This window comes from Staurois parvus, unplaced genomic scaffold (genome assembly GCF_062004578.1).
Source record: "Staurois parvus isolate SC_StPar_1 unplaced genomic scaffold, SC_StPar_1.0 ptg000911l, whole genome shotgun sequence".
NCBI lineage: Eukaryota > Metazoa > Chordata > Amphibia > Anura > Ranidae > Staurois > Staurois parvus.
Window position 1 is genome coordinate 367,284 of NW_028318707.1, and position 24,861 is coordinate 392,144.

General features: G+C 41.8%; 1 protein-coding gene across 2 annotated transcripts in view; it reads right to left on the reverse strand.

Moving 5' to 3' along the window:
- RBM20 (RNA binding motif protein 20) overlaps positions 1-24,861 on the reverse strand; it is a 320,520-nt gene that overhangs the window by 138,431 nt on the left and 157,228 nt on the right. The window contains exon 1 of one of the 2 annotated variants that reach the window (XM_089656500.1): positions 1,877-2,229. The exons of the other annotated variant lie outside the window; for it this stretch is intronic. The gene's annotated coding sequence lies outside the window, so the exon portion shown is untranslated. Of the gene's footprint in view, positions 1-1,876; positions 2,230-24,861 lie in introns of those variants that run through there. 2 annotated transcript variants of the gene reach the window in all.

The following is a 24,861-nucleotide window of genomic DNA, read 5'->3' on the forward strand; positions in this document are numbered from 1 at the left end:
ACTAATGGCAAATAAACTACTCACTTTGCAAGGGAAGTTGCACTTTGCGAGGATATTTTTCCCAGAGCTTAGTGAATGTGGTATAGTGTTAGTATGCACTTTTAAGGCTGTGCAAATTCCATAAAAGTTTCCATATATGTTGTCATTTACCCACCCCCCTTCTCCCGCCCTGTTAGGGAAAAAAAAATCATTGCTTCATTTTATTTATCCTCTGCTTGACTGGCTATTAATGGGATAATCTGGATTCCCTGAGCTACTGTATCATTTTGATCTTTTAGTAACTGATCTACGAAAATTGCAGGATGTGAGCAAAAAGTCACTAGTCGGATTTTGGAAATCCACTAATGTAAAAGCCATCAAACCTCTAAGCCCAGGTACTTTACACTTGAGCCCTGAATACACATAAGCAAACAGCTGTACAGTCACCAAATGGGTCTGTGTATTTCCGCTGTTTGAAAATTCTCAGCCTGCAGTGTAAGCAAGTATTCGTACTAAAGTTAGACACACGCTTTTCATCCAGTACAACAAATGATCAGAACTTCATCCATTCCCTCATACTCTGCAGTCTTTTCCTGACCAATTGCTAGAATATTGTTTTCTTAAAAAATTTCACTATATTGCTAAATGTCACGCAACAAAACAGCCACTTCACTCATTTTAATTGCTGTTTAAACAAAACTGTTATTTCAGTTGTCTTAGAAACCTCAAAACACGTCACTATCTTTTTTTTTTTTTTTTTTTTTTTAAGGTTTGCAAACCCTCATAATTTTTAATCATCATTTGTAATTATGCATGTAATGTCATCCTTTGAATATTTTTAATTATATATTATTCTCTGTGCTAGAGAATTTGGATTCACCACATGCACTTTTACAGGGAAATAATGGCAGATTATTGTGTATGACTAACGTATACATACAGTATTTCACTGTGCTTTGATATCCATAGCCACAATATGTGCTTTTATGGAAACCCCATCCTACCTGCCTCACCTCCATGCTTGTATTTACCTCTAGATTCAGGGAAATCTCAGTGTAACGTTCAGGTACTCACAATACCAGAAATGAAGGCCAGCTTTCTGAAACAAGTGTACAGTATCGGCCAGGGGCAATGATCCTTTTAACATGTTATTCCATTCTTGTCCTTGGTGACCTTGGTACCCGCAAGTAGCCTCAAACTAACCTTCGAGACTTTTCCCCAGTGTTTATGAGGCATGTAAGGTCAGGGCAAGATCATTCAGCCGAACCAAAAATATTTTCTTGGTATGTAAAGGGTTTTAATAAGGTGGAACAAGGGAGCAATTTAAAGTTAAAGACATTACAGAACAAGGTAACCTTAAGACCGCTTGGGAAAATGATTAATATAAAAAGTAACATTTGTAATGGAAAAGTAGCAAACATTTTAATTGGATCTCAGCAGAAGGTCATCAATAGCAGATATTTGTATATATTCCTCAAATAAACACTGTTCAATCCAATGTGTGATGCTAGTTATGAATTATCTTATGCAGTAGATACAAGACATGCTAGCAAATAATGGCGGACAAGTTGTAACAATTGGTGTGGTTCACAGAAATTTCTCAGCATGCTAAAAACATTCAGACAATTCAGGATTATTCTTTTAAGGTAAGAGAATGAGTATTTATTGTTCATATGGAAATTAGAAATGGGACCAGAATTGGTCATATCCCTGAACACATCATAAAGCTGAGCCTAGATGCACTATATAAGTTATTCATTATATCAATCAATTGGGTAAGCTACATGGGCCTTTTGGCAATCAGTATTGTTCATAAATATGCAGCATTGTGCAGTAAAATCAGAATGAAAGCAGCAAGTTGCTTCTGAAAGAATAGCAAAGTCGTAGATAATCCTACCTTACTCAAGCAAAAGCAAAACACCCGAGAGCGGCGTAACCAAGTACGGCGTGAAATTCCTTCCTATTATACGATTTACACTCCTCTCCACAAATAACGCTCATACTGTGCCAGTGGTACACTGTCCCCGTGTTTACAATCCTCTCTTCCATCAAAGCGCAGGTCTTTTAATGAAAGCGGCACACAAGGACAGAGGGGGCCATCACATGTCCTGCGGGATTGTTAAACTTACACACACACACACAATATCGCTTGATGTGTATGCCATATGTTCTCCGTCTCCTTTTGCTCCAGCTTCTGACAGCCCCAGCTCGCTGGCCTTCCACAGCATGGAGAATGATTCCAGGCATGCTGGCTTCTCCCGTTATAATTGGATGTGTTAAATTCGCAGCCAGCAAAGTAGTCACTGCAGCCTTCCCTTTCCATGTTGTGTTTTTCTATTTTTAAATACTGCCAAACACCTCACACTTTTCTCAATACAAACAAAGAGAAGCTGATGCAAGTGACCAGTGGAGAGCAGACCAGGCTCCCCAGCTTTTTAGGAACAAGAAGTCTCAGCAAGACAACTAGGTGTGTTGACAATGTTCCCAATGTGCTGGAGTCACCCTGGCAGAGTATATCTAACACTAATCTGCATACAACACAAACTGTAAGAAAATACACCATTTGAATGTTGTCTTCATTGTGCTGAAAACTGCTGGCTTTCCAAAATTCACATCCAGTGACATCAGCCACATCTTCAGCGGAAGGAATGTAGTTTGAGGATTTCCAAACTCAGTCACTGTGGTTGATAACAAGAGCCTGATTTGGAAATTTCTTGCCAAGAAGAAACACAAAAACAGTTGTTACACTCCAAACAAACCATGCATTCCAACAAAGAAATCATTTATTTTTATAATTCCAAAAAAGGTTTCCAAAAATCAAACCCATCAATTTTGTTATGGTTACAAAAGCAAAACCGCATACTACCACACTTCAGTGTTGTGCATTCTCCGCATTTTAAATAATCATTTTGTTGATTAATCAAGTTTTTGACAAGTTATATAAAAGTTATTTTAATCAGATCAGTTCTTAAAATGAACACAAGATCTTTGGGTTAAAACTGAACTGATATAAAAGATAAAAATGAATGCAGCTTTGTAATCATTAATACATACGTTCTTAAACATTTTTAATGCACTCAATACCTGAATTTGACTAGGTATGAGCCTCTTGAAAGGAGAAGCAGGACCAAAGCTCTTTTGGCCCTATGTCTCCTATGGATTATAGGATTGCAGTTAGTTCTGCGTTCCTGTAACCCGTTTTCATCCTCTGTCGGATGATGTCACTCAGCCAGTCCAGGTACTGGATCAATCCCGACTTTACAGTTGAGATCCACCCAGATGCCTGGACTGGCAACTGGTTCATCTTCTCAGCGAGCCACTCGAAGAATGAGCTAGCCGTTCCTGCCCCCTCCACAGCCCTGCGCTCCAGTGAGTGCTGGAGCGGCAGAACAGAGAACTGGTGACTGACAGTCACCAGCTTTGTGCTCACAGAAAAAAGACAGTGCTTGGACAGGGAAGGAGAAGCAGAAGACTACTGAGCTAATTTATCCATCACTCTGCTCTCTCCTCCTATCAATATGCTTATTGCACTTCTGCATAATTCACTGGCTCCTTGTGCTGTTTCTCTCTCATAGTCTGAGCTCTGTTGCATAGGGATAGCAAAAGGGTGAAGAGTAAACAGGTGGCGCACACACCCAGTGCATTATCCAAGGTGTACGCAAAAGATAAGACAAAAACATACTCACAGACGAAGCATGTATAACAAGCTTTTGCGTTAAGAAGATGGCCACAACGGCAAGCAAGGTGTTCCAACTGTCAGTGCAGTCAAATGGCTTGACGCGTTTCGGGGACAAGTCCCTTTCCTCAGAGCTGCTGACCAGCCTCTTAGACTGGTACAGATGTGTAGTGGATAAGGAGGACCGATGTTTTGAACAACGTTGCTGCTTATAACAGGTAACGTGAATAAACCTTGGGTAATGCACTAGGTGTGTGCGCCACCTGTTTATTCTTTATCTAGTGGCTGATCTCCCTGTCTGAGGAGGGCTGTACCCCTGAAGCATCTTCCTTTGGTTGCCTCTGTCCTGGTCCCCTTGGTTTCCCTTTGGCTGTCCATTTCCTGAAGCGCTGGAGAGTACATACGATAACAAAAAGGTGATACCATGTGATATTCAGGAACTTATACTGCTTGCATAAAGGAAAAAAACAACTTCATATTACAGTAATGATTATAAAATGTATGATGCTGACCCTTTGAAAATTTACTATAGCTTCCCTTTAACCTCCCTAGCGGTATTCCCGAGTGTAGCTCGGGGTAAAGTTTCAGTACCAAAAGCGGTAACCCCGAGCTACACTCGGGCTTACCATGCGGCGTTGCTCAGGGATTCCCTGCAGCGCTTACCTTGTCCTTCGCTCCCGCGATGCGTCCCCTGCAGCGTCCCCGGCCATCTCCTCCGGCCGATGCCGGCATCCGGCTTCCGTGTTCCGGTCCCTGTGACGTAAGGACGTACGGGACGTACGGGCGCAAATTTGAAAATTTTAAAAAATGACTTTTTTCTAAAATGATTATTACATAGTAAAACATTCCTGTATCAAAGCATTTCACATACATTTTGTCCCCAGTGCTTTGTCCTGTGCCCTGCCTGCATTTTGACTTTTCTTTCTGCCTGGAGACTTAGAAAAGTCCATGGTGTCCAAAAAGCGTCCCTTTATGTCAAAATCGGTTTTAGACCGGCTAGAGAACAGCAATAGTAAATCAGAACCACTTGCAGAATTGAGTGATAATGATTCGTGGGGAAATTCGTCATTAGACACTGAAAACGATTCTGCGACTTTGCTCAGCTATGTGTGAACTTGGAGCTCTATTTCAAATTTCAGTGTTTTTGGTTTGATTATATTATTGAATTAAATTAATTATTATATTTTTTATGATTATTTATTAAATTATAATTTATGATTTCGTGTTTCAAGTTTTATCATATCCGGGATGTTTACTAGACTCTTGTTTGGACAGATTTCAGTGAGTTATTCCTAAATTACAGCCTACAATAAAAAACTACATATTTCCATGCAAAAAAATGGTACCGCTTTCAGCACCAAAAATCTGAAATAATCATACCGCCAGGGAGGTTAAGAACTTGAAGGCTATCTAACATTTCTTGCAGTGATGTAATTTATACAAAAGCTGAATAAGTTTATCTGGTGTGCCAAAATAAGTTTGCAGCTTATGTGAGTGAGAGAAAGGCCGCTTCCATCTGAAGCTTCTTATATAGGTATTTGAGTCAAATTCCCTTTAGGCTTCTATAAGATGGCAGCATATATCACAACATATGTTGTGTCTACCCAGCATGTTCAGTGCAGTCAATGTGCAAGGGAGGTGAAAACACAAACAGTCTTCTGAAGGTCTGATCAGATACTCGTGTATCGCCCCTTAGAAAGGCAGACAGAAATAGACAGACAGAAATAAAACCAGGTCAAGGAAAGTCCCAACTTCGTCCCCCCCTTCCCGAGAATGATGGGTAAGGTCCAGGTTTGGGTACTATAACCTGTCGGCAATTTTTAATAAACATAGTGAAGAGTCCTTTGTTTATGGCAAAATCTATCATTCAATCTAATATTTTGATTATTTCAGTATCAAAATACCGAAATATGGGACAGAAATTTACCAGAACAAATTCAAAAATTGTAGAAATTATCACAATGGATGTTTCCCTGATGAAAAAAATTCAAGATTTTATGACTAAATGTATACATAGGGCTCATGCATACCACTCTAATAAACACGGCAACTGCACTGTGGTGCCATTCATTTTAACTGACACTAAAATGCACCTAGGCTGCACAGCACTACATATTTGCATTGTAACATCACAATGAACAGCACTTCGTTACAAAAAGAAAGTGGATGTCAAATTTTCAGTGCATTGTGGTGCGTTGGCAGTACATACTTTATTGCAGTGTGCAATGTGTTACTGCAATGCATTAAGTGTCAGTGTGCCAAAAGACTTTGTGAGCTGTGCAACTGGTGCTATTCTGACTACGTGCGTTACCACATCTACTATTTCATCATGGACAGCAAGTTAGAACAAAAAGCAAATGTGAAATTCTGTGTGAAGCTGGGTCATTTGACATGATTTGGCAAGTTTATGGCAATGGTGTAATGAATCGTTCGAGGTGTTTTGAGTGGCACACACACTTCAAGAGTGGAAGAACATCACTGGAAGACGACAAGAGATCAGGAAGACCTTCAACAAGCTGAACCCCCGAAAATGTCAAAAATATTCAGCAACTTGTGCACGATGATCATTGGAGAACAATCATTACTGGTGATGAAGCTTGGGTGTACAGGTTTCACACAGAATTTCCCGTTTGCTCTGTGTTCTAACTTGCTGTTCATGGTGAAATGGCAAACGTGGTAACGTACGTGGTGAGAATAGAACTAATTGCACAGCTCCCGATGTACACAGGACCAGGTCTTTTGGCACACTAACTTATGAAGGTCAATGCTCCATGTGACTGTGCGTGCAGCCTTGTGCTGCCATCTGTTGGCATGTTACAAAACTAGTCCCAAATCTTTTTGATACCACCTTGTATGTAAACGGTGTTCAAACCACACATGTGAAGTATCGCCGCGAAGGTCAGAGCAAAAGCAATAATTCTAGCACTAAATCTCCTCAGTAACTTTAAACCCGAAATTGACAGGTACTCGCTCCCACATCCGCTGCGATCGCCTAGGCGATCGGAAGCAGAAGTTGTCCTCCTACCCTCCCTCCCCGTAGTCTTGTGGGACACGTGACAGGTCCCAGAAGACAACGGGGCCATTCAGGAAGCGCAGCACTGCTCGCGCATGCAGTGGGCACCCAGCTGTAAAGCCGCAAGCTGTCACAGCCGGGTTCCCACACTGAAGATGCCGGCACCTGGAATACAGGACGTCCGGTGAAACGAGCTGCGGCGGGGGCACAGATGAGTGGCTGGTTTTTTAAAAGTCAGCAGCTACAGTTTTTGTAGCTGCTTTTATTTTTTTACAGAGTGAGTGAATCTCCGCTTTAAAGTATATTTTTTCCCCAAAAAATTTAGTTTGAAAAATAGCTGCGCAAATACCGTGTGACATAAAAAAATTGCAAGAACTGCTATATTATTCTCTAGGGCCTCTGCTAATATATATATATATATATATATATATATATATATATATATAAAATGTTTGGCTGTTCTAAGTAATTTTCCAGCAAAAAAACTGTGATTTTTACATATATGAGAGAAGTGTCAGAATTCACGCAGTAAGCAAGTGGTTAACAGCCTACAATATGCTTTCTTTACCAAGCCATTTTTCAGTTTTCAACACTGTGACAAGTTTGACTAACAATTAGGCCTCTTGCACACAAATGTATTAATTTAATGATATTTCTACATAGGATCTTGAGTTAATGCAAAAATTCTGTTCTATAAAGACCACGTGTATACACGCATACAGGCGTGCAAGCATACATACACATATACATGCATAAAATTTTTCTTCACCATCTTCTAGCTGCCAGCGCTTCAAATTGCAGCATCACTTAATAAATAGCTGAATAGGTGGTTTCAGATTGACAAGTCTCCTTTCAAACACCATCCACAATGCTGTCTTTTTAGCTAGCACACAGTGCTCTACGAATCGTCATGTAAAAAATATTAATATATAAAATAAAGTATGTGTATATGTATACAAAATGGAGGGAGGGGGCCTGTGTGATAAGAGAGGAAAGCCTCCTTAGCCGCCATAAAGAATGTGTATTTCATATCATTTTCCTCATTACAAATTTTGCATGGTATTACAGAGCATTACACGCTGCTATTTTGTATCATAGAGAAACATATGGTATTTGCTGTGCAGAATAGGGTACACAGCACACACAATCATTGTATGACACAAACTGAACATCCTGTGTTTTTCAATGATAGCATCATTCGGTATCACAGCTGTCCAACTGCCTTCCTTATGTAATTTCCATGGAACATGACTTCCTTGTCCTCACTTGTTCAGTAACACATCATAAATTTTACACAACTTGTGCGATGCAAACACCTCTTCAGACAACCCCACAAATTGTTTATATCACATCTGTCGGATATACACAAACAGTTGTCATTTTTCTCAACAACTTCTTAACCTTTTTCCATAAAGATGCAATGGGTCTGATTTTGAGTAAATGAACAAGTGCAGAGATCAACTGCTATAGTACACATGCATCATGAACTCACATGATTGTACACATATATAAACACAGCAAGCGTGAACCTTGAACCTAGCTACCAAATCATATACTGATGTTCATTATAGATCTGTTAGTTTAACATCTATAGTTGGGAAGATACTGAAGAGTTTAATAAAAGACCACATAGATGAGTTCTTGCTAGAAAAAAATATTTTAGGCAACAGACAGCATGGATTAATGAAAGACAGAAGTTGTCAAACAAATCTGAATTCTTTTTATGAGGAGGTGAGCAAAATCTTGTACAGAGGGGTGGCGGTTGACACGATAAACTTGTACAGAGGGGTGGCGGTGGACGCGGTATACTTGGACAGAGGGGTGGCGGTGGACACGGTATACTTGGACAGAGGGGTGGCGGTGGACGCGGTATACTTGGACAGAGGGGTGGCGGTGAAGGCGGTATACTTGGACAGAGGGGTGGCGGTGAAGGCGGTATACTTGGACAGAGGGGTGGCGGTGAAGGCGGTATACTTGGACAGAGGGGTGGCGGTGAAGGCGGTATACTTGGACAGAGGGGTGGCGGTGGAGACGGTATACTTGGACAGAGGGGTGGCGGTGGACACGGTATACTTGGACAGAGGGGTGGCGGTGGACACGGTATACTTGGACAGAGGGGTGGCGGTGGACGTGGTATACTTGGACAGAGGGGTGGCGGTGAAGGCGGTATACTTGGACAGAGGGGTGGCGGTGAAGGCGGTATACTTGGACAGAGGGGTGGCGGTGGACGCGGTATACTTGGACAGAGGGGTGGCGATGGACGCGGTATACTTGGACAGAGGGGTGGCGGTGGACGTGGTATATTTGGATTTTGCAAAAGCGTTTGACACAGTTCTCCACACATGGCTAATGTGTAAGGTAAAGTGTACAGGCTTGGAAAAATCCGTATATAAATGGATAAAAAAACTGGCTAAAAGACCGTATTAAAAGAGTAGTGGTTAATGATTCATACTCTGAATGGACTAGGGTTGTCAGTGGTGTATCCCAAGGGTCAGTATTGGGACCCTTACTTTTTAATATATTTATAAACAATATAGGGTCTGGGATTATAAATCCCATTTCAGTCTTTGCAGATGACACCAAGCTGTGCCGTGGAATAACGTCCTTACAGGATGTCTCCAACTTACAAGCCGACCTCAATGCTCTGTGTAATTGGGCAACTATGTGGCAAATGAGGTTTAATGTTGATAAATGTAAGGTTCTGCACTTGGGGGCTAAGAATATGCATGCATCATACATACTAGGGGGGGTACAACTGGGGGAATCAATGGTGGAGAAAAATCTGGGGGTTCTGATAGAGCACAAGGTTAATAATGGCATGCAATGCCAAGCTGCGGTTTCTAAAGCGAGCAAAATCCTCTCTTGTATTAAAAGAGGTATAGACTCCAGAGAGAGAGATATCATTTCCCCCGGTACAAATCATTAGCAATACCTCATCTGGAATATGCAGTTCAGTTTTGGGCACCAATTTACAAAAAGAACATTGGGGAACTGGAGAAAGTACAGAGAAGGGCAACTAAACTGATAAGAAGAATGGAGGAGCTCAGCTATGAGGAAAGATTAGAGGAACTGAAATTATTCTCTCTTGAGAAGAGGAGATTAAGGGGGGATATGATCTCCATGTATAATACATAAGGGGGATATGATCACCATGTATAATACATAAGGGGGGGATATGATCTCCATGTATAATACATAAGGGGGGATATGATCACCATGTATAATACATAAGGGGGATATGATCACCATGTATAATACATAAGGGGGGGATATGATCTCCATGTATAATACATAAGGGGGGGATATGATCTCCATGTATAATACATAAGGGGGGGATATGATCTCCATGTATAATACATAAGGGGGATATGATCTCCATGTATAATACATAAGGGGGGATATGATCACCATGTATAATACATAAGGGGGGATATGAACTCCATGTATAATACATAAGGGGGGATATGATCTCCATGTATAATACATAAGGGGGGATATGATCACCATGTATAATACATAAGGGGGATATTATCTCCATGTATAATACATAAGGGGGATATGATCTCCATGTATAATACATAAGGGGGGATATGATCACCATGTATAATACATAAGGGGGGATATGATCTCCATGTAAAATACATAAGGGGGATATGATCTCCATGTATAATACATAAGGGGGGATATGATCTCCATGTATAATACATAAGGAGGGATATGATCTCCATGTATAATACATAAGGGGGATATGATCTCCATGTATAATACATAAGGGGGGATATAATCTCCATGTATAATACATAAGGGGGATATGATCACCATGTAAAATACATAAGGGGGATATGATCTCCATGTATAATACATAAGGAGGGATATGATCTCCATGTATAATACATAAGGGGAGATATGATCACCATGTATAATACATAAGGGGGATATGATCTCCATGTATAATACATAAGGGGGATATGATCTCCATGTATAATACATAAGGGGGGATATGATCTCCATGTATAATACATAAGGGGGATATGATCTCCATGTATAATACATAAGGGGGATATGATCTCCATGTATAATACATAAGGGGGATATTATCTCCATGTATAATACATAAGGGGGGATATGATCTCCATGTATAATACATAAGGGGGGATATGATCTCCATGTATAATACATAAGGGGGGATATGATCTCCATGTATAATACATAAGGGGGATATTATCTCCATGTATAATACATAACGGGGATATGAGCTGCGAAAATGTGGAATAGACTCCCTCAAGAGTTGGTTCTGGCCAGCTCAGTGGATTACTTTAAAAAAGTCCTGGATTCTTTCTTAGATACACAGAAAATAACTGGATACTAACATTTATAGGTAAAGTTGATCCAGGGAATATATGATTGCCTCTCGGGGTATCAGGAATGACATTTTTTCCCTGCAGGAGCAAACTGGATCATGCTTTTCTGGGTTTTTTGCCTTCCTCTGGATCAACTGTGGGTATAGGATTATAACTTTTCTTTTTTTTTTTATGGTTGAACTGGATGGACTTTTTGTCTTTTTTCAGCCAGACCAACTATGTAACAATGTTCAATGTATACACTGTGTTTGCTATGTGCACTGAACAATCTTGTATGTAAATAGTGTTGTTTTGTGAATTGTTTTCTGATAAAGTACATTGAAGCATGTGCTTGTCAACATTCTATGTGAAAGTAAAAATGTGAAAAAGAGAACTACTTTGAGACCAGCTTTCTAAGCAATGAACTGCACATGCACCAAGCATAGAAGCAGGTACACAAAAACCCATACATCTACTGTCAGAGTATAAAATGAACTGTCATTCCAAGCAGAGGCAAAACTTGCTTTCATGCTTGCCATGGCCACATTGGGCATACTTGTCCATGAGCACTTTCATACCCCCAACAATTGGCACTATGGAATTTGTACTTTTACTGTTTTTAGTCACTCTTAGAGAATTTCTAAACTCTAAAACAACACATTCAGTTTAAAATAAAAGGCAAAACATTTGTGTATACATATAAAAACACAATCAATACGAGCAAACAGATATACTGATAGGAGGAATGAATGAACTACTTCGGTGCTCCACAGCACTGTGGTAGTTCATTGAGGACTACAAGCTGACAGCCGCTAAGGATCCCCACACGGTCATGTTTTAAAAAAAATTTGACAGCTAGCGAGGGGTAGAAGATCCCTCGCTAGCTGTCCAAGCGGGGATCGGGGGAAGGGGCGGTGTCCAGTCTAATGGGTGTAACATGTTACGAAAGGGGAACTTTCAGGCCCAATCATATTTCTCTGGGCCATTACAGTGGATTATGTGTATTTTATATGTTAAGCAGCCCATTCACTATTTATGAGCAACATGATAATGGCCCCCAAAAACTTATGTGACCCTTTTGTAATTAATGCAGTTTACCACTGTCACGGTGCCCCCAGACCATATCCATGTTCTTAGTGACTCCACCCATAATTTTGCAGAAACCGCCCACTAGCAGAGCCAATCCCCTCACTAATGCCCTTTTGTGTTACTGCGTAGGCTCAGTAACTCAAATAATGGTGATGCTTTGATATTGGGATGCAGCCCAGTACACAGAATCATTGGGACAAAGCAACTAGATGAAGAACTGTCCCAGCAAGTCTTGGTATGTATTAGCTATATTTAAAAATACATCTATTGATATTTTAATAATACACATAACTAAATTAGAGGTTCTATTTTAACATTTCCAAAAGTTCTGCTCCATTGCTTCTAACATGACAATTTGTTCTTCCAGCTAAGACACAGTACATGTGTATTTTGTGTCTAAATACACGGCTCAAAAAAATTAAATGAACACTTTGAAAACACATCAGATCTCAATGGGGAAAAATCTCCTGCTGGATATCTATACTGATATGGACGGGGTAATGTGTTAGGACCGTAAGGATGCCCCATCATTTGGTGGAAATGAAAATGATTGACCTACAGAAGACTGAATTCAAAGACACCCTGAAAATCAAAGTGAAAAAATGATGCAGCAGGCGAGTCCATTTTGCTGAAATGTCATTGCAGCGACTCAAAATGGTCCTCAGTAGTTTGTATGGCCCCCACGTGCTTGTATGCATGCCTGACAACGTCGAGGCATGCTCCTAGTGAGACGTCAGATGGTGTCCTGGGGTATTTCCTCCCAGATCTGGACCAGGGCATCACTGAGCTCCTGGACAGTCTGAGGTGCAATCTGGTGGCGTCGGATGGACCGAAACATGATATCCCAGAGGTGTTCTATTGGATTTAGGTCAGGGGAGCGTGGGGGCCATTCAATGGTATCAACTCCTTCATCCTCCAGGAACTGCCTGCAACACTCTCGCCACATGAGGCCAGGTATTGTCGTGCACCAGGACCCACTGCACCAGCATAGGGTCTGACAATGGGTCCAAGAATTTCATCCCGATACCTAATGGCAGTCAGGGTGCTATTGTCTAGCCTGTAGAGGTCTGTGTGTCCCTCCATGGATATGCCTCCCCAGACCATCAATGACCCACCACCAAAACGGTCATGGTGAATGATGGTACAGGCAGCACAACATTCTCCATGACTTCTCCAGACCCTTTCATGTCTGTCACATGTGCTCAGGGTAAACCTGCTTTCATCTGTGAAAAGCACAGGGAGCCAGTGGCAGACCTGCCAATTCTGGTGTTCAATGGCAAATGCCAATCGAGCTCTATGGTGCTGGGCAGTGAGCACCGGGTCCACTAGAGGACGTCGGGCCCTCAGGCCACCCTCATGAAGTCTGTTTCTGATTGTTTGGTCAGACATATTCACACCAGTGGCCTGCTGGAGGTCATTTTGTAGGGCTCTGGCAGTGCTCATCCTGTTGCTCCTTGCACAAAGGAGCAGATACCGGTCCTGCTGATGGGTTAAGGACCTTCTATGGCCCTGTCCAGCTCTCCTAGAGTAACTGCCTGTCTCCTGGAATCTCCTCCATGCTCTTGAGACTGTGCTGGGAGACACAGGAAACCTTCTGGCAATGGTACGTATTGATGTGTCATCCTGGAGGAGTTGGACTGCCTGTGCAACCTCTGTAGGGTCCAGGTATAGCCATATGCTACCAGTAGTGACACTGACCATAGCCAAATGCAAAACTAGTGAAAAACAGTCAGAAAAGTTGAGTAGGGAAAAAATGGCAGTGGCCTCCACCTGTAAAACCATTCCTGTTTTAGGGGTCATCTCTTTGTTGCCCATCTAGTGCACCTGTTATTAATTTCATTAACACCAAAGCAGCTGAAACTGATTAACATCCCAGGAGAGAGAACTGACTTGATGCTAGACTCTGATTAGAAAGTGTTCCTTTATTATTTTTTTTTGAGCAGTGTAGTTTAATAAGTCAAGACTAAGTTTCATTTTCTCCTAAAGTTACTTTGACGACTCTGTTTTGAAGTTCAGATAATCTGTAATAAGTTTCTGTGGCATGGATCAATGGAGGAGCTGTAGAGAAGTAAGAGCCATTCTATAACATTGCAACTGTCTATTTGTATTTTTATAAAGAGCAATAACTAAAGTCAGTGGATTGATAATGCTGTGGACTTAGTTTATCTTTACTGAGAATTTTATATCACCTGGGGAGTCCAGATTTAGCAGTGTTTACACACATGCTTTTGGGTGTATAAATAGATATGCAGCGCTAAGAAACAAGATAATCTAAAATACTGATCATATAAACATGAAATGCATAAAAAGCAGGTGGGCGCTGATATTAGCGCAAAGTTAGTGCAGTGATGACCGCGTCTAAGGGCGACGCTTTGATATAGTATAGATCAAATACCAAGGTGACAGTGATGGTGAGTCCAATCACAAAATTACCAAGTTCATAGTACTCCGTGTTGTTAAATGCTGATGTTAGAATCCGGTACAATAATGTACTTAACAGAAGTACATATAATGAGAGCATTATATGTATGTCCTAATATTAGTGTCATCCAGGTCTGGTCTAGGGCTATGGGGTCATCTGGCTCAGCAGTGGACACTCGAAGATGAAATCCTCACACTCGGGGGTCCCCCTCCACTCATAGACTCCTCAAGACAGCTTACACACTGTTAACACCTTCACAAATGGCTCCACCTTACAAGGCTCGCAATAACACAGTCTTCTCCTCGGGATGGGAAGCAAGAACGGTTCTTGCTGCTTCCCATCCCGAGGAAAAGACTGTGTTATTGTCTTGACGAGTCTATGTGCAGAGGGGGACCCCCAAGTGTGAGGATTTCATCTTCGAGTGCTCTCATTATATGTACTTCTGGTAAGTACATTATTGTACCGGATTCTAACATCAGCATTTAACACCATGGAACACGGAGCACTACGTATTATGAACTTGGTCATTTTGTGATTGGACTCACCATCACTGTCACCTTAGTATTTGGTCTATACTATATCAAAGCGTCACCCTTAGACGCTGTCATCACTGCACTAACTTTGCGCTAATGTCAGCGCCCACCTGCTTTTTATGCATTTCATATTTATATGATCAGTATTTTAGATTATCTTGTTTCTTAGCGCTGCATATCTATTTATATTTGTCATTTTAAGGTGCTGAGGTTTACCTTCATATGCTAGCTGCTGTTCTATACACTTAGTGCTGCGCTCGCATTTGCCCTTGATATGCTTTTGGGTGTACTTGCTGTCTTTATCACCTTGGAATACTACCACTTCTATAACCTGAGTCAATGGTCGGGAACACATGTGTAGTAGTCAGTGATCTACATACTTGTTTCTGTTCAATGACTCAGAAAATGGTGAAGCCAGGGGATCAGCATAAAAACAAGGCAACTAACATTCTCAGTAGTAGGTCAGCAATGGCAGCCTATGTATCTCCCTCATGTCAGCTTTCTTTTGCATTACTTAAAGGGTAACTTCACTTTCGTGGGAAAAAAAATAGCAAATAAAAAAAAAATATAGTATATACAATTACGACACAAGTCATATTTTAACTGAATGTTATTAAAAATTACCTTTCCTTTTCAATCTGCAGCACTGTAATTTTCTGTAACATGCAAAATGGCTTCCTGGAGGTGTACTGTGCACAGATGGTGCACAGAACACCCCCAGAAACATAATTTACTGCTTGTGTGATTGGTTTACTGATTTCCCAGAAGTCTGCATTAAGATATAAATCAGGTTTCAGGCAGCTCCTGCAACAAAAATGTCATTTTTGGTGAGATACACCCAATAGGAAATCACAACTAAAGGGATACAGACCCTAAACTTTTCCTCATTAGCTCCCTGCAGGTGCAGCAAATAATTATGAAATCACTCCCATTAGATTCACTTTGCACATGGACACAAACAGCTTTTTCTTCAGAATAACAAAAAGTAGGAATCTGCAACAAAGTTTGTTAAAATCCTTGCAATGTACATAGATCTCCCAGAAGGGAATGTTTTTTTTCTCAAAAAAAGTGGAGTTACTCTTTAACCATTTCCTGTCTGGCTCATGTATATAAACGGCCGGACGGGAGCAGTGCAGGAGCGGGTTTCCGTTCATAAACAGCGCCCACCTTTTCAGCGTGTACGCACTCCCTGGGAACACCGATCGCATGGCCAATCAGTGATCACATGAATAGTAGTAAGCAAGATGTCACTTCTGACATCATTGCTTACTACTTGTGAAATCTGTGAATGATCACATGGTACAAGGCTATTCACAACAGCCTTGTACCATGTGACAAGCTGTGACCATTCACATCTCTCACAGTATTTCTCAATGGCTGCAAGAATGCAGTCAGAGAGAAGGAGAAATTATTGCTTTTACAGCCTTTATGGGTGTAACAGCAATCAGTGTAAAAAAAAAAAAAAATCTTCATCACCCCCCACAAGTAGTACAGTGTCACTATGGTGACACTGTACTGCTAGGGTGACAGTATGTTAAAAAATAAAAATTACATAAAAATGTAAAAATAGCAAGAAAAATAAAAATCCCAGTGGTGAATAAATACCACCAAAATAAAAGTTTTATCTGTCTAAAAAAATGCTAAAGAAATTCATATGGGTACAGTGTTGCATGACCGTGCAATTGTCATTTAAAGTGTGCCGACGCTGAAAGCTGACTATTGGCTGACTATTGGCCTGGACAGGAAGGGGGTAAAAGTCTCCGGACTTGAAGTGGTTAAAGGTGAAATAGAACAAAAGTCTTTTGGCCAAACTTCTCCAATGGATCTTAGGAGTGCACTTCATTCTGTACTCATGTTACCTTTTTCAGCAGGCAGCTGAAGCCTGCTGCCAGCTAATGTCAGAGAGCCAGTCCAGATTCTGGAGAGATCCCAACTTTAATGTCCGGATCCACCCAGATGCAAGAACCGGCAGCTGGTTCAGCCTCTCAGCTTGCCACCGGGAGCCAGAGCCAGCCACTCCTGCCCCCTCCACAGCCCTGCGCTGAAGGGGCAAAGCAGAGAGCCGGTAACTGACAGTCACTGGCTCTCTGCTCAGTGAACACTGAGAATTGAGCAATTGGCAGTCAGACTGATGCTGCCTCTACCTAGGTGAGTATAAATATTTTTTCTTTTTTATTTCCGAACTTCTCTTTTAATACAGAACACCAGGCAAACATTTCTTCACATGTCCTTGTTGCTGATTTCCTACCTTCACTGAATTTGTCATCCTTCTTCTTCTAAACTCAGTAGTTGCTCTGATATAGCCTAAAGATTATCAAATCAGATTGTTAATTCCCAAGGGGTTTCCTGTTTGTAAGACCGATGGCTGCTATTCCTCCTATTACTGCAGCCACTTTGCCCTTCCATCTGTAGTTCTATCTCCAGGAAGCAGGGATGTATTTCCGTCCCTGCTTGCTCTTGTGGGCAGAAAAGGAGTCGGAGACCACCGCCCAAGGAGGTGGGGTTCTAAAAATGACAGCCCCTCTGGGCCACTCTGAAATGCTGCACTAACTGGTGGAGGAGGATACAGCTGTGACACAGGAGGACTGACCACACACTCAGTGCTCCTCTCATAGTGACATAAAACAGTTCTGCAGAAGACAGTGAGACTTGCAGGAGCCAGGAGAAAGCCAGCTGTAAAAACTGAGCGGTGATGTTGGGTAGGTGGGACCGCAGCAGCTGTCAAATGCCAGCCAATGGGATGGGGACTGGGTGGGTTGCTGTTTCTGGGGCTCCGCCCACTTTCTTAAACTGTCCAATTATTGGCTGGCCTTTGACAGCTGCTCCGGTCCCACCCACCTGGATGAAATGGGCGGCAGGCAACCATTGCTCTGCATTATCCTACTTGCAGCTGTTGAATGCCTGTGGGAGGAAGAAGAGGAGAAGCAGGTATTAAGCTGAATGGAAGAGAATGCAGAGCATTGGTTGTTCTATATGCCACCCGCCACCCCTCTCATCCAGCCTGCCATGTGTTTCTGGCAGCCATTGGTTGTTGCAACTGCTGGCTCCGCCTCTTAGCTCCACCCCCTGACTTGGCTGCCGCTTCTTCGTTCTCTGCCACCGCAGTGCCCAGCACTATCCCAGCAGTATATAGTGTGTCCTATCAGACTGCTTCCCTCCCCTCTCCTGTCACACTGCCTCCCCCTCCTGTTACATTGTTCCCCACCTGTCACACTGCCCCCTCATCCTATCGCACTGCCCCCCCACCTGTCACACTGCCCCACTCCTGTCACACTGCCCACCCTCCTGCTACACTGCACCCCACCTGTCACATTGCTCCCTTCACCTGTCACACCACCCCCTCCCCTCCACCTGTTACATTCCCACTTGTCACGCTACACCCCTCCTGTCACACTGCTCCCTCCACCTGTCACACTGCCCTCACCACCTGTCACATCACCCTCTCTCTTGTCACACTGCCCCCCCTCCTGTCACACTGATGTAATAGTGCCTGTCCCTGTGACCCCACAGGAGGGAGACTTCTCACTTCCTGCTTCTGTAGCCCCTCTGGAGGGAGACTTCCCGTCAACTTCCGGTCCCTGTGACACCACCAGAGGGCAATTTTCTGAGAAAACCCCTGAAGGGAGACGTTCTGTTTCTGTGACCTCAGCGGAGGGAGACTTCCCCTCACTTCCTGTTACTGTGACCCCACCAGAGGGAGATTTTCCCTCAATCCCAGTCCCTGTGACACCACCAGAGGGGGAATTCCCCTCATTTCCTGACCCTGGCAAAGGAACAGCCATTAAAACATTGTCAGAGGTTCAATGCCTTCCTTGCTGTACTATAAATGTGTTCTTTTATGTGACCCCATGAGATACGTTTCAAGTCATCTCCTGTAGTATGGCTACAGTATCTGATCAATTAGTTTATCAGCTGCTGTGGCTGGAGGGGGAGAGATTGCATGTGAAGTGAGCAGCAACAACAGCCAGTAACAGAAAACCTAGAGTAGATAAAATTCAGTATAACGTAGACTACATAGAATGAACTAAACATTTGCACATGCATGCTTTACATTTATAAGACTGTCAGCTAACTGTGCTGCTGTGTGGTGCTGATCAGTCTGGCTGGAGAATTAGGGGGCCTGATTTACACTGAAGTGGGCAAGCACACATTCAGCATGCACAGGCCTAGTGTACCCACCCACATTCACTGCAATTCCGAGAGGTTGATGGGAAGTGTAGTTTCCCAAGAGGAGAGGATAGGATGTAATCCCTGCTGTTACACTTCCTTCTGGCAGAGCAGATGCTGTTATCTTTTGAACTACAGAGATTACTTTCTGAAAATTCAATCCGACATTTCTCTTCAATGGTAAGGAATTTTACAAATGTATTAACTGTTTAGTGTTTTGTGTAGGGGGTGTACTAACGTGTTTTTTTTTTTTTTGCCCATCCCCAGTTCTTCTTTAATTGTTCTCTCTTACAAAGGTAAAGATAAGGCAGTGCCACATTACAAAGCATGTGTAGCAGCTGAAGCAAGCAGTGCAAGAAGGAGCTTTCCACAATTATTCACATAGAATTTTATCTTGCATGAAAAATAGGGGTTTTATGGTATACTCAAAGCGAAATTCCAGATTGATATAGAAGAAACACATTAATTTATGAAACAAACAAAAAAAAGAAACACATTAATGCAGCTTTGTCCCCAAGTTACAAATATTCGGAGGGAGAAACAGGAAGAGGAGATCTACCCCTAGGAAGATAAATTCACTCCTGTAAGAATTATCATGGGAGAAAGGTGTCTCCACTGAAGCTTTATCACCAATCCTTGTTTCTACGACAACCCTAAATTTTCATAATACAATTGTCACGGGGACAGAAAGTGAGGCGAAATCTTCTGAACAGAAGCACAGACAGCAAAACAAACATTACAGGGGTGTTAACCCTTCCCTATGCTATCCAAAAAACTTAATTTTTTTTTTTGGCTGGAGTTACACTTAAAAAGGTAGATGTTCAAACTTACATACAAATTCAACTTAAGAACAAACCTACAGAACCTATCTTTTTTGTAACCCGTGGACGGACTGCAATACATTGTTATTTTTTTACATTTTAAACACAAGCAGAGCAAGTACCCGAATTTGAGCCTTTTGCAGTTAATGTACAGTGGAGCTCAGACTGAGAGAGTGAGAAGCAGCACAAAGAGTCAATTAGGTTTACTGCAATGAGAAGAGAATGCTGATTGGAGGAGAATGCAGAGTATTGAGCTCAGCAGTGTGCTGATTCTCCTTTCACTGGCTGGGGGAAGGACAGAACTACTGCAGGACAAAATCAAGTCACATTCCCTTCCAGACAGAGCTGTGAAAATCTCAAGACTGGATTAAAAGAAATAAAAATAATTTGACAGGTAAAAGAGCTCCAATATATGTTTTTATTGTGTATTTAATTATTTGTCTGGATTTCAGCTTTAATCATAATAAAAGACCAGGAACATATCTTCCATTATAAGGGTTGTCTTTTAAAGGAAAATTGGTAACTATATGCTGACTTTGCTAAACTGTTCAGAGGCAGAGAGAATAAATATTTCTGCGCTGATTGTAAATGTTTACCTTTCCTGCTGTGCTTGACGCTGATCTGTGCTCTATTTAAAAGAAACAGTCACATAAAGACTTCAGAAATCGACATGGGGGTGTCATCTGCCTGGTCCCCTGCTGCAATCAGTGGTTTGATGCATTGTGTGGGTGGGAGGAACCACAGAACACACTGGGGGACAAGGAAATGGACACTTCCATAAGTGTTGGTTTCCAAAGAGTCCTCAGGCGGCTGTTTCTCTTTAATGCAGTACAGATCAGTGGTGCTGGTGACAGAAGAGGTTTAGTATGTATTTTCCATCTCTTTTTAAAGAAACTTTCCTTTGGGGATTAAAGTTGAGTGACAGATTTGCTTTAAGTAAAATCTCCAAATGAGCATAGACCGACAGCTGAATCCTGAAGGAGACATTCAGATTGATGTTAATCAACACAGTACCTCAGTGAAAGCAGTACATGTATGGCGAGGTCACAACGTCTTGGTGTACACCCACCCGGGAATACGTACATGCTTTGGATATATCTCCTCTATGTAAACATGTCAGTGGGTGTCATTGTGGAGAGGTATGTATGTGCCTATTTCGAGGCACAGCCATGTAACTGGATATAAACCAGTCCAGGTCTTAATGACACTTTGCACTGCCCTTTCTTAGATGCACCTCTATGTAATTATGTGGTGTCTCGCTGTGCCTTGGGAAGGGGGTCTAGTTCACAACATTTGTATCTGCTGGGACCTGTGCCAGAGCGATTTTAACTTCTGAAGATATGTCACCAATTCAGGCAACAGGCCAAGGAAGTTCTCATATTAAGAATCATGCACGTGATGGGTTAATAGAAATCCTCCATCACCAAATTAAGATGGTCCTATACAAGCCATTTCTAACCAGCATATATAAACCTTGTTCTTAAAATGAACCTATCGCTAGGAAATACTGTATAAACTGGTATTAGTAGGTGTAGGTACAGCAGTTGCTGTTTGTTATATGAGCATATCTTGGGGGCTCCTCAACCTGAAACCTAATTTGCTCCAAGAGGTCAGGTAGGAGCCCACCATGTACTTTGGAATGGGGATAAGCAGCCTATGTTTCACCAAATCCAATTCCAAACGTGAGAATTGTACCCTAGCCATTTAAGTCTATCCTAGTTGGGAAAATTAAAGTGGTTGTAAACCTAAGACATGAAATATGAGCAAAGCATATCCCTCTATAGTGTACTTGTCTCAATCCAGAGTACTAAGATCATTTCTTACTGCACCCTCTTTACTCTGCTATAAGCTTTAATCACTTCTGAGAACGTTTTCCTGACACCAAGAGAAAAATGGTGACAGGGGAGGGCACAGCCTGCGATGGACAGCCTCAGCTCTGTTCCTGTGTGTTGTGTGAAGGGGGGGTGGGGGTTCTCTTCCCTCCAATCAGCTCTCAGAGCTCAGGGATTTTCCAGTTTGTTAGAAAATCTCCGTGGAACCTCGTTGATCATTCCCTTCTATCAGGAAAATCACAGGAAAAGCAGCAGCAGTTTAGCCTACAGAGGTGGGTTACGTTGTAGAGCAGGGGTGTCAAAGTGGCGGCCCTCCAGCTGTTGCGAAACTACAAGTTCCATCATGCCTCTGCCTTTGGGAGTCATGCTTGTAACTGTCAATCTTGCAATGCTTCATGGGACTTGTAGTTTCGCAACAGCTGGAGGGCCGCCAGTTTGACACCCGTGTTGTAGAGGATAAGCAGATGTCTCCCCAGCCATCATTATCGGGGGACTTGTACTCCTCTTTGGATAGCTTTAGCAGTCCATTAAAAAATGGGAGAGGGGTGCTTGTCTGTTCTCCAAGTTTGTATTTCTCTTCTGTGCATATCCCAGAAAGAGAGTAAACAGGATTGTAACACAAGAAGGGTATTGTATTTATTGTAAAGTTAATATGACGTTTATTTAAAAAAAAAAAGTTAAAGTTAGCTATGTACTATGTATGTAATATGGTGGAAGATTATAACCAGTAACCATTTTAGAAAACAATATCAAAATCCATTTTTTTTAGCTTAAAAGCAAGCTTGTCCCTTCGGATATTTTCACATGCACTGTCGTGATTGGCTCTCGAAAGCTGTGTACTAATGAAGAGATTATCGGATGATCGCTTTTTATATGCAGTGTCTTCTAAGGAGAATTTTCTTCACTTTTTGCCTTGCAAAAGATCTCTCCAAAGCGAGGGAAATCCTTTCTACAGCTGTCCACAGAATAATCGAAATTCAGCCGGTTCAACAGGGAGACAGGGACTAGTCAAATTTTGATTCATGTGTGGCTGTCCATGTTCAACAGAATTCGCTTTAGACTGACTTTTAATGAACGGGAATGTTGGAAACCTTTTGTCGATCAGTGGCTGCAGCTGCTGATCAGTGTATTCTGACAGCTGAGATTCCCATTGTTAGAATACAATGTTCCAGCAGAGGTGGGGATTCCTCCATCCACCTCACTTATCAGGATAGAGGAATAAGTTATATTTTTTTCCTTTAGCCTGCTGGTTAAAGGAAAAAAATAAATCATCTATTGCTTTAAACAGCTGTCACCAGAACAAGCGTCCTGGTTGGAAGATTTCACTTCTGTTCCTGTTCCAGTGACTACTCAGAATGTTAGATTTTTCCTCACTATCAGCCCAACGACAATGGTCCACAGGACAAATAGAAGGGAGGATCTCCCAGAATGGGGACACAGCCAGCATTAACAACCTGACAAAGGTACAAACCATCCCTACTTAATCCAAAACAAAACATTTGCTTTCAATCCATTTTAACCTTTATTGTAACGAGAAAAAAAAGATCTCTCCGTGCCTATAACTGACAATTTAAGAAGTGTGAATTTATATACCTTTATGTGTCCACTCCTCCCCAGTAAGCCAGGGGTAAGTAGGCATAAGCACGGAAAATATATAACCAAAACCTTCACATCCATGATATAAATCCTTTTATAATATAGTTATAATAATAATACAGCTTTAGCTGCTAGTCAGATCTCATCAGCATACTGTAGATGGCACATACAGAGTTGAGGAGGAAGTCACGTGCTGCACTGTGGGGGAGATTTAGGCTCCATTCACACTGAGCTAAACATTTTTCAGGCGTTTTTTCAAGTGTTTTTGTAGGAATTTTTTTTGAGATCTGCAAATTTTATAGGCGTTTTTCATGTGTTTTTCAGTTAGGTGCTTTTGCTGTGGCCAAAAGAAATAGAAATAGCTGGTATTTGAGCTGAAAACGCCTGAAAAAACACTTGAAAAAAACGCTCATTCCCACTGTTCAGGCATTTTCCAATCAAGTCTATGGGGACAAAAACAAACAGCCCAGATCTGCCTAAAAAGTAGCGCAAGTGCTTTTTTGAGCGACAGGCGTTTTGCTATAGGTGACAAAATGCTCATATGTGAACAAGGGCCATAGAAATTACTTGGATTTTGCTTGTTGCGCGTTTCTGAACATCAGGCGTTGAGCTGAAAAATGCCCTAGTGTGAATGGAGCCTTACCAAAACTGGAGAGTGCAAAGTCTCTAATTTCTTTGGGGTCGCTTTAAAAGCAAATTTATATTACAATGTTTATAGCTGTTCATTCACCTTTGAATTTAAGATGAGTTAAGAAAAATTTAGCTTTGTGCACACCAAGTCACAACATGATATCTATAAGAGACAAGTTATGAAGTGAATTGTACCCCATAATCTGAACCTGGAGGACCATTATTAGAATGATAAACGTGATGCACAAGGAATGCATGTGTCTGTGAAGGGTGCCATCTAGAGGATACTTGTTAGTATAACAGATCTACTCAGCTCCTGAGAAATCGACAACTGTACCAAGCATATTATAAGTATTGTAGAGAATAATGGGTCGACTGTAAAATGTATTATTTCTGTAATGGACGAAGACTGGTAAGCTAAGTCACCCTATGGGGTGGATTTACTAAAGGCAAGTAGACTGCACTTTGTAGGTGCAGTTGCATTCTGCAAGTGCAGTTGCTCCAGAGCTCAATAAATAAAGGGAAGCTCTGCTGACTTACATCATCCAATCATGTGCAAAAATGCTGTTTGTTTTCCTTGCATGTGATTTGGTGTTCTTTGTAAAGTGAAGCTCCATCTCATTTACTAAGCTCTGGAGCAACCACACTTGTGAAATCCACATTCTTTTGTAAACCCACCCCATTGTCTTAGTAGGCATCCAAAGACTTTACCACCACTGTCTCCAAGAGACATAAGTAATCCTTGGTGGTTTAGTTCTTTAAC